The 17,041-nt window shown below is 42.5% G+C and overlaps 1 protein-coding gene and 1 long non-coding RNA gene across 2 annotated transcripts in view; one reads left to right on the forward strand and one right to left on the reverse strand.

Annotated features, from left to right (window-relative positions):
- LOC139812237 (uncharacterized) overlaps positions 1–17,041 on the forward strand; it is a 170,322-nt gene that overhangs the window by 151,796 nt on the left and 1,485 nt on the right. The gene's annotated exons all lie outside the window — the stretch shown is intronic.
- LOC139812236 (uncharacterized) overlaps positions 1–17,041 on the reverse strand; it is a 535,555-nt gene that overhangs the window by 71,674 nt on the left and 446,840 nt on the right. The window lies entirely within an intron of this gene.

Genomic DNA, 17,041 nt, shown 5'->3' on the forward strand with positions numbered 1-17,041 from the left:
AGAGAGTGGCAGCGAAAGAACAGGTATGATGATCACATATCCGGTTTAGTTGTATTCACAGTTGTATTCAGCTTTAGGAAAATATGCTCTACAGGTTTATTGGCAAAAAAATGTCATTAGTTAAATTAGTTAGTAGTTATATAAACCAATAATAGTAGTATTTAGTAGTAGCAGTTAGAAGTTATTAGCCAATTATTAGTTTCTCTATCCTTAAGAGATGAGAGAGAGCAACGTATTGATAGATATAATTAATTATATTATTATCAACTCATATCATTGTAATACCAATAGCGAAAGTCATTTCGATAAATTGAGCAGGATTTGTCATTCGGTTTAGTGATCCATCCACGCATTACGTGGAAAGTGTCCGACAGAATGAAAGGTCGATGTGACTCGATCCCTCGATCGATCAACAGAAATCCTTCGACCTTGCCTCTGGACTTAAACCTCGTCTGGTTTCTGTGAGGATTAACTTCTTGCTGCGGGTTCTTCTAGTGGTTGATCTCGCCAATTTGTTCGTCTGAACTTTTGGCCGAATTAACATCGAACCGCTGCCGAGAGACCGAGCCGAAGCCGTGAAACCTATTAAAGTTTCATGCAGTAGCTTCTGTGGATCGCATTGCTTTCTTTTCGCATAGATTTATCTGTGCGGCACGTGACGATGTAAAGGTATTCCACAGTTTTCAAAAGTATTACTCCGTGATGCAAAAAGTAATTCTCTTTCAGTTAATTCTTTTTAATTTCTTTTTTCAATTAAACGTTGCAAGATTGTCTAGAAAATTAATAAGAATCGGATATACTTGAGAAGAAACAATATTACACGCTTTCAAAAGATATCTTATCACCGTTTTCTTTACAATATCAATTTTCTTTCTCTGATAAAGACTATCGTTGAATTATACAAGTGTCGCGATAATTTTAGCACGTTAAATTTATGGAAATTTTGCAAAAATAAAAACGAGTTAATAAATGACATATAAAATGTATAAAATGCAGTAAATAAAATGCAAATGCGAATAATAATTATATTGAAAGCTCAAAATAAATATATTAGAAAACAATTCTATATCATATTAAGTTTCCAAGTGATTTTATTTTCTTTTTGTAAAATTTTTTGTTACGGGAAATAAAAACAAAGAACGACGCAGACAATGTAGACAATGACAATCTAGCAAGATTAATCCTAGTCGCTTCCTTCTGCCCTCTCCCCCCCTAGTCTTCTAAACGCCTACCTTTTCTACAAACTTATCTCGTATAGCGCATCGCGTCTGATTATTCGATGCGCAGACGAACCGAACCTTGAAATAATAAGCGTCTTTCCTGATTCCGGGTTGTGTCGCCGTGTTCACACGTGCACAAGCGACAACCGATGTGTGAACGCATTACGCTCGCCGAACGTGGCCAACAGCGTAACAGTCTTCTGTTCACATCCAACTTAACAACCAGTAGTAATTTTCGTGAGTAATCACAAATCCAGAAACAGGATGTAATGTGAGTAAGACGGTCATGAATAAACTTTCAATGTTAATTTAAAGTAATTGAAAATATTTGCTTCACAAATTAGAAGACTTGGCAGCTGCTTGCGATTTCGCGCAATAAATTGGTATTCCTTCTTACATTCATTTGATTTGAATACATTACGTATTTTCCTCATTTTACATTATCGTTTTTCTTTAGGAATATACGTCCCCTAAGTGAAAATTTATATAATTAATATCTATATATTGAGCAATTTGGCCCATGCTATCAATTAATAATTAAAAAACAATTATTTATAAGCTCCAAAATTTGTTTCTTCAGAATATATTTCTTAATAATGTATTTCGAGTAAGTCTATGAATTACGCAAAGCGAAACTGAGGGCAATATTGCTACCTGCGCCAGTGGGTGATGGTTTTTCTAAGACTAGCAGGCCGTGGAATAAGTAAGTAATGGCCGCGATGGCTGCTATATGAGAATTAAGGGGGCGATGTAGCGGGTAGCGTCGGCGGTTTCCTTGAACGATGATAATCAGCGATTTCGTGACAGACACGGGGCCGTGGCCACGCTAACGAGCAATCGCACGGCCGACGCTCGCTCGGGCGACACTTCTAGGCGTGTGGATATGCCTTTAAGGACTTTACCTCCGTCCCTCCTCGTGTGTACGTCGGTCGGCTGGAATTACTTGGGTCTTGTCGGTGTGTGCGTCGCGCAGAAATTATATCGCGCACATCGCTAAGTGCCGCTCTAAATTATAGTACATTTAATCAGTTAAGAGAAGATACATTTTCTATTTCCAGGAAATCAAGGCTTTCGTAAAATCGTCACGGCCGTCAGAAACTTATACCTTGAGTAGCAGATACAGGCACGCGTGTACGTAATAGCGATATTTTTCCAGCCACGCCATCGTCCGTTTGATAAGACTATTTCAAGACGGATGCGATGCTCGACGATCCGCTCCGCGAAAATTTTCACACAAAAGACAATATTTCTCGAGAATCTTAATTCCGAGCAGATGTTTCTTAGCAGTTCCATCGCGGATTTCCACGATTAAGAGCTGTAGTATATTAACCGGTGCTCCAATCATTTCCAACGTTTTATTAACGTACGCCATAAAGAAAGGTACCCTTAAAAACTCGCATCACGGCTCCTCGAGATATCCATACGTATGTCCCATATTAACCGTAATCGTGAAGAAACCTTCGCAAACGGCCGCTTTACGACTTTCGTCGAATAAGTACTCATTTCAGACGGGCAGTAATCGGCGAGCGGCACGCATAACCGAACAAATTAAAATCTTATGCACTTAAACCCATCGACGATGACAGTCGCACGTATGTTTCACCTCTTTAATACACCCGACGCGCACAAAGAGGCGCGCGCGCGCGCGCGCGAGCGCACGTCTCAAGAAGCGCACGCACTTGCGTTCGCTCCGAAACGCGCGTTCATGCACATACATCGACGTACGGACGTACCCCCGGCATCGGTACGCGTACACGAGCATAACTGTAGAACTTTTGCGTATCGCCGGCCATTCGTGAAGACCACGCGGCAGATAACGATATGACTTCGCCTCGGTACTCATCCATAAATTCACGAGGACGGGAACCGCGCGGGATAACGTTCCGCCGATGGCATAGTGTCGTTGCAGCAAGCAGAAGAAAGGGGATTAATGGCCGCCAAAAGAGCAGAAAGGAAGAGAGAGAAAGAAAGAAAGAAGAGTATAAAGCCGTGGAAGAAGAGGGTAGTCGCTGAGGGGATGCCACAGCTGATACGGACGATCGCTTCGCGCGCGAGCAGACTGATCACTCCGCCGTCGCACTTATAATTATTATTCGTATTTTAATGGCCGCGGAAAGACACCGATGCCTTTGAAGCCGACGGGTGAGACGGCGGCTTCTCTCGAGAGCTCGTTCTCTTCCAGCTTCCCTCCCGGTCCATTCTCGCGTGAAGAGCGAGAGAGGGAGAGAAGAGAGAAAGCGCGCGCGCAAATCTCCGTGCTTTTAAAAATATTGGGGATTTCAGATATCAAATGCCGCGTACCGCCGCGCCCTTGAATCAGCCGAAAGAGGGGGACGTGTGTTCTCACCGTCCCTTCCTTCTTTTACGCTGCCTCGTGGAGTGCCTCCGGCGGAGCCATTCAATCAGAGGCCGAAGATAAGTCGCGGCTTTCGTTTTTAAATCTCCTCTGCCGCTTGCGGAAAGCGGAGTGGTCGATATCGATGTACCGTTGCCATTGTTAGAACCCTCTTCGGATATGTTTTTTGCGGTAACGCTGCTGTACCTACTGTTTGAACCTCGATTATTCCTTTTCTTGCTAATCACTTGTATAATTTCATTAGAAAGGGAGAAAACAGAGAGAGAAAGAGAGCGAATTAAATTATATAGCATAATTATGTGTTCGTAGTAATAGCATAGTGTGTAATAATATTTTATATCTGTTATTAAACTGAGAACAGAGAGATCTTGAGATAGAAAAAACCCATGATGATTTAATAATCAAGCTGTAAAAACGTACGCTATGTGTGCGTGGGTGTATGTGTGCGCAAAAAACCCTTAGAAAGTTTTCCTGGATACTCGACCGAGTTAAGATTGATGAGAAAGATCTATAATTGCAAGAGGAAAGCGACCGCGGCGATGTAAAATCCTCTCTGAAGAAAGAAGGCTGAGGATAAAGCGAGAGAAGTACAGAATGAGGCATCAATCAATTTATGCAACCCTTCGGCCGATTAAACCGAATCAGTGGGTCGAAGACATTTGGTTCTCAGTGCCTCTCTCCCCCCCCCCTTGTGTGCCTAGGTTAATATAAATTAATAGATAAATATACAATTAGAAGTAATCTATATTAATTAAGGGAAGGTCTTGCCTTCGTGGTGGCTCAACTTGGCTCCTTTGTGGCTGCACCGTGAATATCCGGCGATTCATTCATTAACCCTCACCTTCGACCTCGAGTCTCTCGGAGCCGCGGAGGCTCCAATCATACCTCGAACAATAACCGAACGAGAAATACCCCTAATGTGTTCTCGTTGTCTTGGCCTCGCTCGTCGGTTCGCCAGAGAGTGTGTACACCACCATCTCTTTCCTATACATACTGTATATATTCAACCTGTAGGTATCTAATACATTAGATATTATATATCTAGAAGCGAGAAATTCAATTTCTTGCTTATTAAAATTACTCAATCTATCTAAAACAGAGCGTAAGAAATGGAATTGATATCGCAACAATAATTCCCAATATGTTACGTCGTCTAAAGACTTAAAATGCCCATCAAATTGACGCGGTGCGATACAATTTATCATCACTTATTACCGCCATCGCCGTGCCAGTAATACATCACAACGACTCGGCGACGTTCGTCGCTGAGTCAGCAATAAATTTCTCGTCGCGAGCGCGCGCGCACGTTATCGCGAGGCAATTGCAAGATTTGCGCGGCTGGATTCGTCTCGGGCGTAGAATCCGTAAATCAGCGCCGACCTACGCGGTCCATCCTGGCCGTGCCTCGCCTCGAGGAAGATTGCTTTACAAAAATTATCTTCTTTCCTTCATTCCAACGCGATGGCGCAATCGTAAAACGAGACAAAAGCGAAGGGTAGTCGCCTGACACTCGTTCGTAATCCTAAGATTTAGACGTACCCTCGTCCTACAGGATAGCTATAAACAAAAACACAAGGGGTCGTTGTTCGCGGGGAGAGAATAGGTTACGTTAGCGTGGAAGAAACGCGAGAGGGGGTCGTTATTAATACAAAGGGGCGATGGTATACCCAAATCCCAATCTGAAATACGACTGAAATAATCCGGTTGAAATAAAACGAGAGGACCGCGGACCACGTTAAAGTTAAGCTCGCTCAGCGCGCTCGGATGTACTCGTTCGTTTTAACGCAGTTCTGCCGAGAACAGAAACACCACGAAAGGCGGAAATCTCTCGGTCTCGGGGAAAAAAGCAAAAAATTATATATACCTTGGATAAAGTAAGCAAAGTAATTAGTCGAGGAGGTAGCACACGATACAGACCACACCTGTGCGCGAAATCGGCTTGGTGTCGGATATAATTCGTGGACCAAGAATATAAGAGGGATAAAGGCCCGGTTTCGGAATTTACCCGGGCCATGTGAAGAATAGAGAGCCTCGTATTTGCTTGCACAAGAATTGACGTATCAATATAAATTTGTTATTGCGCCAACAAAAAACTGACTGTATATGATACATAATTTCCATTGCATATAAAAAAATAATGAATGGAGTGAGAGTATCTTATCTTTAAATAGAATTTTAAAACTTGAAACTTCTTTAAAATATCGTGATTAATTTGCAAATCTGTTAATCACACTCAATGCGGTTTAATTGTGATGCTGCGAGGTCGGAAATAAAGCGTTTCGATTGTTGGCGCCTATCGTGGTGTAACGCGACCAAGAATGCAAACTACAAGGAGGTCCATCTTTTTTTTAAAGGCTTCTATATGCGCTGAGGGCGGAGAATCTCGTCTGATGTAGCACCGGCATTAAAAGCCGCGATGCCCGAGACTGAAATACGAGCCACGTGAGAATATCATTAGCAAATTGCTTAATTTACGGACCACCGCTGACGGTATTCGTGCGGATGCATTGTCTCTCCGGCGCGGCCAGGACTTTGTAATTATTATTTTTTTCATATCCTGGACAATTTTCGAAATTGCGGTTGCGTCACGAGAGGTGACGTGTCATCTTGCAATCGTCACGAATCGACAAAAATCGTATTGTTAGCTATGCTCGAAATAACGCTCGCCGATATGTCGAAACGACGATTAATTTTTTACCATTATTATAAAAATACATGTGCATTATGTGTAAGCACAAGCTACGTTTTACAAATATGTCAACGTGATGATATCAATGAAAATAAACGTATTACGGTACCGATTAATATTAATGAAGCTATTATCCTTGATTATGTATTGTAATTAATATTAATAAGTGAAAGCTCTCCGGCTCGTTCCTATTTATCTGGATTAACTAATAAACGAATATACAGAATACATACATTTATAAATTTTATTTGATTAAGCTTTTATGTTGCGCACACGCGTGCATATGTGTTGCGTAGATACTATCGAAAGACTAAGCGAAGTAGACTTCTTCAGCAAAAATTAATACGGAAAAATCTAGATCTTCTCCATGCATGTTCAACAGACTGTATCACTATTAAAGAAAAGTGTTGAATATAAATTTTATAAACCCTGCTAACAATTACCAGAAGTAAACGACTTTTACGTTCTAATAAGGAATAATAACGTTCAACGTAAGCATTTGATATCGGATTACATTATCCACATACGTCTTACACATGCGTCTTACAAAATAAAATGCTAGAATTAAGTCTCGATTACCTTTTGCAATTTAAAACACCGTACGTTCATAAAAGAATGATATCCTACACAATGCGATGTCCCGGCGAAAATAAAGAACGACGAGAGTTCCTCATAATTCCTCATTAAAGGGTCGCTAATAATTTTTATAGAGCCTTCTCGTGGCCCTCGAGTACAATGTAGCCGAGCAGCAAAGAGAAAGAAACGATCCGTCGATTCTGACCCCCGCGACTGTGCACGGCTCTCCCGCGCGTCTCGCCCCCGCCCCCCTCCCCCTTCTCGCTCGTATATAACGTCGGACGTTAAGTGGGGACCTCCACGGCGCCGTGGGCCCATCGCGTTTTATCACCGTGCTCATACCGTTTCAATACGCCATCAATAATAAGTCCCCTTTTGATACTCCCGGGAAGCGCGTGCAGCGCGTTACGTTTACAGCCCGGCTACGGTATCGCCTTTCGCGTCCGCGAAGAATGGAGCCGGATACGTTAGTCTTTTTACAGACGTGGGCCGACATTGTTGCTCTTGCCTGTGAAAGATGGCAGCAATTAAAGCCGCGGCAAAATTTTCTTCGAATCGCGGTTCGACGAGGCGCGCGCGCGATCTCTCGACGAGGCACCGCCGCGCCGCCGTGTCCTGTTCCCCTTTTTGTTATTGTTACCGCGCTTTGGGTGCCGGCGCGAGTCGCGGCGACATTTATTCACGTCACCGTGGAGTAATGCCAACGGTCAGTAGAGGAGAAACATTGTAGATAAAATTAATGCGGCCCGTTCGAAATAACCACGGGGCGGAGCGATCTGATTTTATTGGGAAGTAATTCGGCCGCTTCGCGACAAGGAATCTTGGCAACGCGAATTTGCTACTGATTTGCGTGATTAACTAGATGCAAGTGCAATTTCCTTGCAATTATTCGTAGGGCGCAGAGGTCTCAGCCCCGGGTTCTCGCCTTTTATTTTTACGATGTGAATTGCCATTGTGAGAGGCGGGCACTCAATAACACTTAACAATCCATTAATAATTCTGCTGGATCTTTGCGTTTCGGGTATTCGAAGTAATATATTTTTCAAATAAAGTTATACAGATGTCATTTAAGTGAAATGTGTGTCTCTTTAAAACTATATGTATAGTGGAAATAATGTCAAACAAAACACTAATAATATTAAAATTAAATACATTACAACAGCCTTATTATTGTATCTCATTATTGTCTTATACATATTGTAAGAACTTTATGCAATATAAAATTCTAAATTATAATAACGCCAGCGTTGTTTGGAAACATTTATTCAAAAATGATTGTTGCTCATCTTACCAGCGGCATATAATAATTAACGGTTTGTCAATGCCGCATAATAATTAACGGTGTAAAACTGCTTCACTGACGTTTGTTAAAAACATCCACATATACGCCGTTTCTCCTATCGCTTCCTACCGACGTCTATTAGCGTATTATAAACGCATGAAGTGTGCTCCACTCGACGCGTTTCAATTATTTTAGAGAACAATCACGATTGAATCGCTTTTACCACGTGCGTAGCGTAATTAACTTAAACTAGGGAACAGCGAAGTGCGTTTGAATAATAATGGCCGCGTCTGGATTTGTTCGTTCTTTTTTTATCGCTACTTATTAATTGGTTTCCAGCATTGCGCGCCGACGCGATGCGAGACGGCGCGCTATATCAGTTTGGACAATAGTTGATTCCATCGCGGGGCATGCGCTCTCGCGCATGTAAAACCGAGCGTGAACGAACACGATTTTATTGCCGAGAAATATAATCGACTATCTCACCGGCGCAATTAGCGAGAAGAAAAATCAACCGCATTAAGAGTGCAGCCAAGGGAGCGCTTCGTCTGCGTACCTTCCATTGTAATTTAGCTTCAGTAGCAACGCTACGTTACTTTCAATTAACTTGGTAACAGTAGCTATTCGACTTGATCCCGCGAATCGGATCTTATAATCGTAGAATCTTCCAAAATTTAATATGCCCGTGCCCGTCTGTATGTTCGTAGGTTCTCTTATCTTATCAATATAATTTTATATTCGCTCACAATAATATATTGCGCACTTTGTCGATTGGTACCAGTTGACGACGTTGCGTCATTCGTTTTACGTAAACGTACAACGGTGAGACGATCCGCGTGTCAACCTGAAACTCTCAGGGATCTAATCACGCATGTAAACACGCGGCATACATGTTCTCATCGCGCTTTTCGCTACACATGTAGGAATCAGTATGCATGGACTAGCCGGCAGTTGAAGCAACGACGGCGCCGCGGCGCTGCAGTAAAGCGGTGATGCAATGAAGAATCATGATTTACATATGTAATTGGTAATCAGTAAATAATCATAATATGTAGTGGTGCGGTCGAATATAAATATCGTTTAATAACGGCGACATAGCTATGCTAAATTCGATTTCTCATAGAATGTGTGCCGTTCTTTGATTCCAATTTCTGCAAAAGCTACAGATAAATTAATTGATTATATAAAAAAAAGTGTGTATATTATTCGACTAATGTTTAAATCGTAAAAATTGAGTTTGTCGACACGAAAAAATTTATTCTTTACATTATTATTATACTTTAGAAACATGGCATTTTTTTTCTTCTTGAATGTAATCTCTTCGAAGGAGATCGCGATAGAGATCCGTCTAAATCACGCTATATCGACGCCACGAAGAATGCGTGCTTCAACGAATTTATGTGCCGTTCGTAAATGGAATTATTAGTGAAGAAACCGTGAAATGCGCTTCGGGCGATTTTCAATGTGCTCTGATCCGTTGCTTCTTGCACAAATAGCAGAAGGCAAACAGCATTACGTCCAATTTCGATGTCCACGACCGCGTGGAACGGCGTGCATTTCCGAACGATCGTTGTGTGCCAGAGAACTGGAGAAAGCAGCCACACACGTCGAAATTGATTTCATCGTTTCGTGGAGCGTGCACGTATGGGCGTGTGTCCCTTTTCGCTTCCGTCCCTTCCAATCTCTTCGCGTTCACCTGTGCTCGGGCGTTAACTCCTACAAGGGGGGTACCGCGGAGGGTACCATCGGGAGCGTCGTGCAACGGGGAGTTCGGTGGCCCCGCAGAGTGGGGACAAGAAAATCCGCCGGCAGAAAAACTACCGAAGAAAAGACCGGCCGCAGATACGATCTTTTCGTGCTAATAATTATCGCATTAATTATAGCGCGCGGGGAGCGCGCGCTCTCCTCGTCCACGCTATTCACGCACACGCGCGCACACGCGTGAAGCGCCGCGGCTGTACACGGACAACGGGGCGAATAAGGAACGGCCACTGTTAGGCATTAGCAGAGGCACACGGGTGAGACTGATTCGCGCGAGGCAGATCTGATGGCGAGGACACGCGTGAGACGCGTAACGAGCTCGCGCGAACGCCGCCGCGCCGCGCCGAGCGCACCGTCGAACTCGCTTCTTCGTGGTAGCTAATTGTAATGGCGTAAGACGCGCGTCATTATGATGCCTATCGTTCCTAGAAGCAGGATGTAATTTCGCGAAGGTGTAGTGGCGAATTCTTCGGCGGTCATCGAATTCTCCGGGTATAGTAATCTTGATTTTACACAAACATTCCGAACGCGGGACTGTCACGAGAAAGTCGAGCTGAAATATGACTAATCACCGATGATCAATTAAAAAATTCCAAATAATAACTTTAACATAAATTGGATGTGCGCCGATCGAAGCCTGTCTTCATGAGATTTGCGTCAAGGTGTACACGTGCTCGTTCCAAAGAGAGAGAAAGAGAAAGAAAGAAAGAGACAGATTTCCCGTAACATCACAACACCGTGGGACGTGCTGCAAAATGTGTGGGACATGTAACGAGGACGCGCGCGTTGGGGCTCGTCAGAACGTCGCGCGTTGCACATCGGTCACGCGTGCCAGCTAAGAATTCGCGTCCGAAGTCAAACGAACGAGAAAAGCGTTTCTCCGTGGGGAGGAGAGACTGAAGTGCGGGAGGAACAGTCGCACGAGAGCTTTGCGGGCGCGACGAAAGCACCGCGCACCGTGCCAAATTCCGTGCTAAAATCAGAGATCGTGTCGATCGTGATCGTTTCTGCGTATCCTCGTGTTCTGCCATCCGCTGCGATCTATGATCTATATGTGGTTATGAACATTGCGCAAAATATAGTAAACGTAGCGCAAATAATAACGTTTAGATTTTTTCGAAAAGGAGATCCGTGTTGAATTAAACATTTAATCGAGTCTATTAAATATCCAAATGAAAAAACTAACCTTTAATTTTAAACTTTTGAATTTATCGATACATTTTTTGGGTTTACTTTGCATCTTGGACATTCAATATTTTTAATTATTTAAATGATCGTTATACCGCGATATTTCAGTATCTAATTTTATTAATTAAGTAATATATCTCTTTCTATTTCTATCTTTCTATCTCTATATAATTTTTGATTAATTAATATTACTCGTAAGGATCATAATGGTATATCTCAGCCGACTGTCCTTCAAGCATTATCAATCCATGCTATCATCATCAAGTGGCGACCTACACATTATTGCGGAGAAAATCATTCGGCTGCCCGCGTCGCCTGTGTTTCTTTCGCCGCGTCACGCCGTAATTAAGCAGATCATTAACGTCATCGCGATCAGAACGAAGGAGAACGCGAACGAATCGCAATCGCCTGCTGGCGCATACCGTTACGCGATGGTTGCGATGCGATAGGGCACCTTGACTAATGCGACCGCGGCGAGTTGCACCTTGCAAATTGGCGAGGAGCATGCCTGCGCTCTCGACCCTCTGCGTCGAAGAAAAACCTCGTGCCATCGGGCGCGATTTAGAGACGCGCTTTTGCTTTTGCGATTGTCCACCTTGCGCCGTAAAACTATCGCGCTGTCGCAACGATGTCTCACCTGTTCTTTCCTGCCTGCGACGAACTATAATCCTTTGTATTCGATAAAAATTACACCAGGAGCTTAAATCGATATTGTCGAATTTAAAATAACAGTAAAATTGCAAAAATTGGGCTACATGATGCCGTTAAAAGAAAACAGAAAGGTGAGAGTTTAAATAGAAGATAGTGTGCGAGAGGTACGCGGACTCCGATCACGATTACAACACGAAATGACTTACTGTAATATTAACAAGATACACACCTACCATTACATTGTCACGTCGCACGGTATCAGCCGACACTGTAATTCAATTGCGTTGCATTTAATAAAAATTAAACGTATAGTTCGTCGCGGGACGTGAATTGTTGTCATTAGTACGTCCCCGGAGCGCTGTCCCACTGCGACGGAAAATTTCAATTTTCCGCTCGAGGTAATAGATAATAACGCAAATATTTTTCCGTGTGACGGAGGTTCTCTCCGCCGGACAAAGGATTCTATACCTCTGCCTCTCTTTTACCCTTTCACCACCGCTCCACCGCACTTTGGCGACGACACCGACGAGAGCGACGAAGACGACAATGCGAGTTGAACGTAACGGCGAAGAGTCGGCGAAAAAGGGGCGAAACGGAGACGCAGAAACCGAGAGATATATACGAGAAATGGCGGTTGAGTTCAACAGAGAGAAAGAGAAGACACGAGAGGGCAAGAGATAAAATATGTACGCGTGCGCGTGTGTGTGTGTGTGTGTGTGTGTCTGTGTGTGGAAGTGGAACAAAATGTTGATGGCAAAGGGCGGTGCTGGAAACGAACGAACTGAACGAACGCGGTCACAAGAGCCGGTAGCAGCGCGCTCCTATAAATATGTATAGCCAATATCCGCTTACATTCGGCCATAGCACTCGGCGATATCGTCATGCAGATAGGCGAAGCATGCGGAGTACGGGTTTAGGGGTAGGTGGTGGTCTCTGATAGACCTGTGCTCTTCGTGTGTGCGCGCGCCATACCGCTGTGTAACCATCGCCGCCACGGTTCGACTTCGCGCGTGATAGTGAATCCTTTGCCTGGCGTCATATCGTAGGAAAATATCTAATCTGCATGTGTTTACGTTTGACGTGTCGATAGCGCCGGTGCCGTGGCTCTTTCGGCTCTTACCGCGACGCAAATTAAATTACAGCGACGATGCAAAAAGGCAAAAGCTCGACGCCACGAAGATGGCGGGCGACCGTATGCAGCGCGTTTCCCCACATGCCTAGGCTACGGGGTCACCGGAATCGGATTCGCGTGAACGTGCGTTGAGACAAATTGCCGGTGGATCGAGTTACACCCTTGTCAAACGAACGAATTGGGTTCTCTCGATTTCGGAATCAATTCGATTACGACGTTATCGCTCTTCGGTTCCAGCAACGTAGGAGAATTTTATTCTCGTGCGAATCTTTTATACGAAGCTTAATACAATCTTGCAATTTGCATAATCAAATAATAATTTTGGACTAATTTTTTATAAATTTGCGAATCTCCGGCGCCCCGGTAAAAAGTACACCGAATGTTTTTTGCAGCTCTTTGTTCCCCAGCCCTTCGTCTGAAACGGCAACGTAAAAATCCGACATTAGCCGGATGCTCCGAACGACTTCGCGCGATTGCATTCGTTACTTCGCACGCAAGGGAGTGCGAAAAAGGAGGCCAACACTCTAAACGCAGCTTTGGGCCCAAAGGCGTCACCATCGTGCGCCGGTGCCCATTTCACTTCTTTCCCCGGTCTCGTGAGGCGCCCTCGCGCCGCCTCTCGCCGTCGGTATTTTTCAATTAATTTTTTTTCCCCACGCCCGGTCCCAGCGCCCGGATCCTTTGGCCGCGCGTGCCGCGCCGGATATCGACAGGGTGTTGGTATATACCGGGGGCCAGCCTCTCGCTGGCTATCCGCCGCGCGGATACCGAAGCGAAGTGGCCGCGGATCAATCAGAGGCGGCCTATAATTAACGAGTTACGGCCCCGGCCGCCGCGCGTTTGCATTAAGACGCGGCTTTTTGTCACTCACCTTCTCGAGAAGGACCGGCTCCGGCCGGCGGTCGTAATTACCTTGCGGCGGCAGACGGTCAGTATCCGCCGGCGGGGACCCGGACACGGCGGCGGCGGGGACCGAGCGAAGGTGAGGCGCGAGTCGGTCCCGCCGTTTCTTCGCGCGAGCAAGCGACGTAGATTCTCGGGCCTCGAGAGGGCCCGTTCTCCACCCTTTCTCCGTGGAAGATCCGCGCGATTCTTCCACCCTCTGTCGCTACTTCGATTGGCTATACGCAGCGCGAGTTTTTCTCCGTTGTGATGTCTTGCCAGACGACACCGACGAGGCGAGAGCGCTTTCATAGCGGAAGGGGCATAACAACATCTAAAAGCGTAATTAGTAGGCGTAAGCACACGCCTACCAGACACAGAGACTTCTTCTCCGTTTCGCTATCCATCTGTTTCCTCCCCTTTCCCCGCCCCGCTTTCTCTCTCTCTCTCTCTCTCTCTCTCTCTCTCTTCATTTTTCTTTTCTCTGTGTGTCCCGTGAAAATCGTTTGAATGTCTAGAGCTATCTCGTCTGCCACGAGAGAGGCGCGACACATCGTTGGCTTTAAAACTTTTTACCTATATATTCATCTGACAAAACCGAAACCGACTTCGTTACGTTTTTAACATTCATAAGATATCACTATGAATAATTTTGCTCACTGGTGACTATTCTTTTGTCAGTGGAGAGACGCAACGTTGTCTCTCATTTTGCTAAAATATCAACTAAAGTTAAATATATATATATATGTAATAATATGTAACATTAATTCAAGCAATCAGTGTTAAATTACCATCGCATTTTGGTATAAGAGAGATGCAGGAAGAATGCATCTCGAGGACGATTGGCGTCTTCATTAAAATTCTATTTCCTACGAGTACGCGCGTTTCTCCGCGGCGGATGTTTCCGTGATCTGATAATATTGTGCGGGTGCTACGAGCTACGCAATAGCATAGAATTATTTAGAAAGCAAGCATATCAGCGAAACTGTTTCGCTAATAAGTCCCGGGCAGTTCTGACGTGATGAGTTGTATTCATATTTTACGAATTCTTTATCAAACTAATAACGATTCGTGTCAATAATTACGATCAACAATGGAGAAAATTTTTTTTTAATTACATTTTAATTTTTACTAATGGTTCAATACATTATTTGCTTCTCTATACGTCTGACATTAAAAATACAACACATACACACACATACAACAACTTCATATAAAAAAAAAGTATTATAGTTTTTAAAGCCCAAAAGGTTTTAGCTTTCCGTTTTTTACGGATCTTTTTTTTAAGTCACTCCGAGATATCTTGTAATCTTTTATCCACTGCAAGCAGATGCGATCGAGATATTAAGTTGTGCTTCAGCGAGCAGACGGCTTCCTGCCAAGGGTGGTTTACAATTGCACCGTTCTTCAGAGATCGCGATCAATTAATTTGACACTCAATTCGATACGCGGATGGCAGATGCAATCGTTTGTCGGTGTGCCATGTACAGCTCGTCTCAGAAGTCGGAGTATACTCCTTCTAACAATAAGCTAAACATCGTAAAAACCGAACTAAAAAAAAGCATCTATCGACATCAAAATTCTAATATATTCTGAAATAACATAAATTTATAAATAACTAATAAAAATAAAATTTCAGTATGTAAATAGTGTAAAAAGAAATGAGTGTATTTATAAATATTAATTTGAAGGTTTTCCAAATATTTTTCATATCGATAAAGATGTCGATTAAAATAGTAATCAATAAAGTTTTTATTAGAAGATTAATATTAATTTCAACGCCATAGAATTAAAGAGGAAATATTACTTGTTACTTCTGATAGGATCTGTATATGTACGTGTGCGAGCTGGATAGAGCGTATAAATGACCACGTCGGCAAATTCGCGGCTTGAGGATTGTATAGAACGAAATATAGCAAATCATCCTGGTAAAGAGCTGAACAAGTGAGTAAGACCGAGAGTAAAAAAGCTAACTACAAAATAATGGAGGGACTGGAGACCGCATAGAAAAGTTGAAACGGCAAGTGGGAAGGAAGCACTTCCGGCGGATACACGTTATTTTTGTCACAATCGCGATGACATCAAGGGCGTATATTATAAAGAACTGTTCATGAGGGAACGGACTTCATCTTTATTGCGTATCGATAATGATCTGTAATTTTCTGACTCGCATCAAGTCTGTTTGGCATTTTTCGCATGCGTTCTTGCGACTGCTTTTGGCAATCGAAACGTTAACTTTTTCGTGAAATTTAAGTTTTTAATTTTTTTTTAGGGAACGGGTGCTAGGGCACGACACACAACTGCAAGTTTTGATTTTTTTCATATAGTGAGTACTGAAGAATGCAATTTGGAGGCGAGTGTAGGCGAGTGTTAAGGCTAGGAGGCGAGTGTTAAGCCAAGTGTAGATAAAGAAACGATATTCAGATATGTATGTTCGATAGAGATAAAAATTCGTCATTGTATGGAAAAGTAGGAGACTATCGTAGGAACTGTGAAGATAATGATATCACAATGGGAGAGACAGCAATGAAACATTTAACGATACTTACAATAACTCTACAGTGACGATCTCTAGCATATATTGTAACATATATATCACATGTATAATTAAAATTATTCCATTAGAGTATTATTAATTCATATATTTTTAATATTAATTTCACCATAATTCAAATAACGTATTAATTAACATTAAAAGATTTTACGTTTAATATTTAAAAAAAATTTAAGTAAATTTAATTTTAAAATGACCTGTAATAAAAACGTCATATTATGCTCGTGACACGTGCATTTCTCAAAGTCATAAAATGTGGATAAAAGCGCAATTGAAAATGTAAGAATATATTTAAAAATTAAGACTTCTAATAACTCACAAATTAAGTTAGAAGATATTGACTTTTACATTTAAGAAAAATGATCGAGTTGATAGACAAGACAGATGCGAAATAAATAAATTACTTTGTAATAAATTTTAATACATATTTGATTGATTATAGGTATGAATAAACAAAAAATTGTTTTTCTTTAATGCTGTCTTATTACTTAAAATGTTTCAATTAGCGTTGTTTTCGTTGTAAATTAAAATAAAATTTAAAATTAAATATGTTTAAATATAATAATTAACAATTTCTTCTTATACTCTATCTTAATTTGAATACTCGTGATGCAGAGTTAAATATTAGATAAACGATTAGATAAGCTCATATTAAGTAGACTGAACTTTTCTATATCTTTTGAAATAACGCCATTGCTTTGAAGTACATGGATAATATCTATAATTTTTTTCAATATCCCGACAATCTGC

Source organism: Temnothorax longispinosus, chromosome 4, assembly GCF_030848805.1.
Source record: "Temnothorax longispinosus isolate EJ_2023e chromosome 4, Tlon_JGU_v1, whole genome shotgun sequence".
In the NCBI taxonomy this organism is placed as follows: Eukaryota; Metazoa; Arthropoda; class Insecta; order Hymenoptera; family Formicidae; genus Temnothorax; species Temnothorax longispinosus.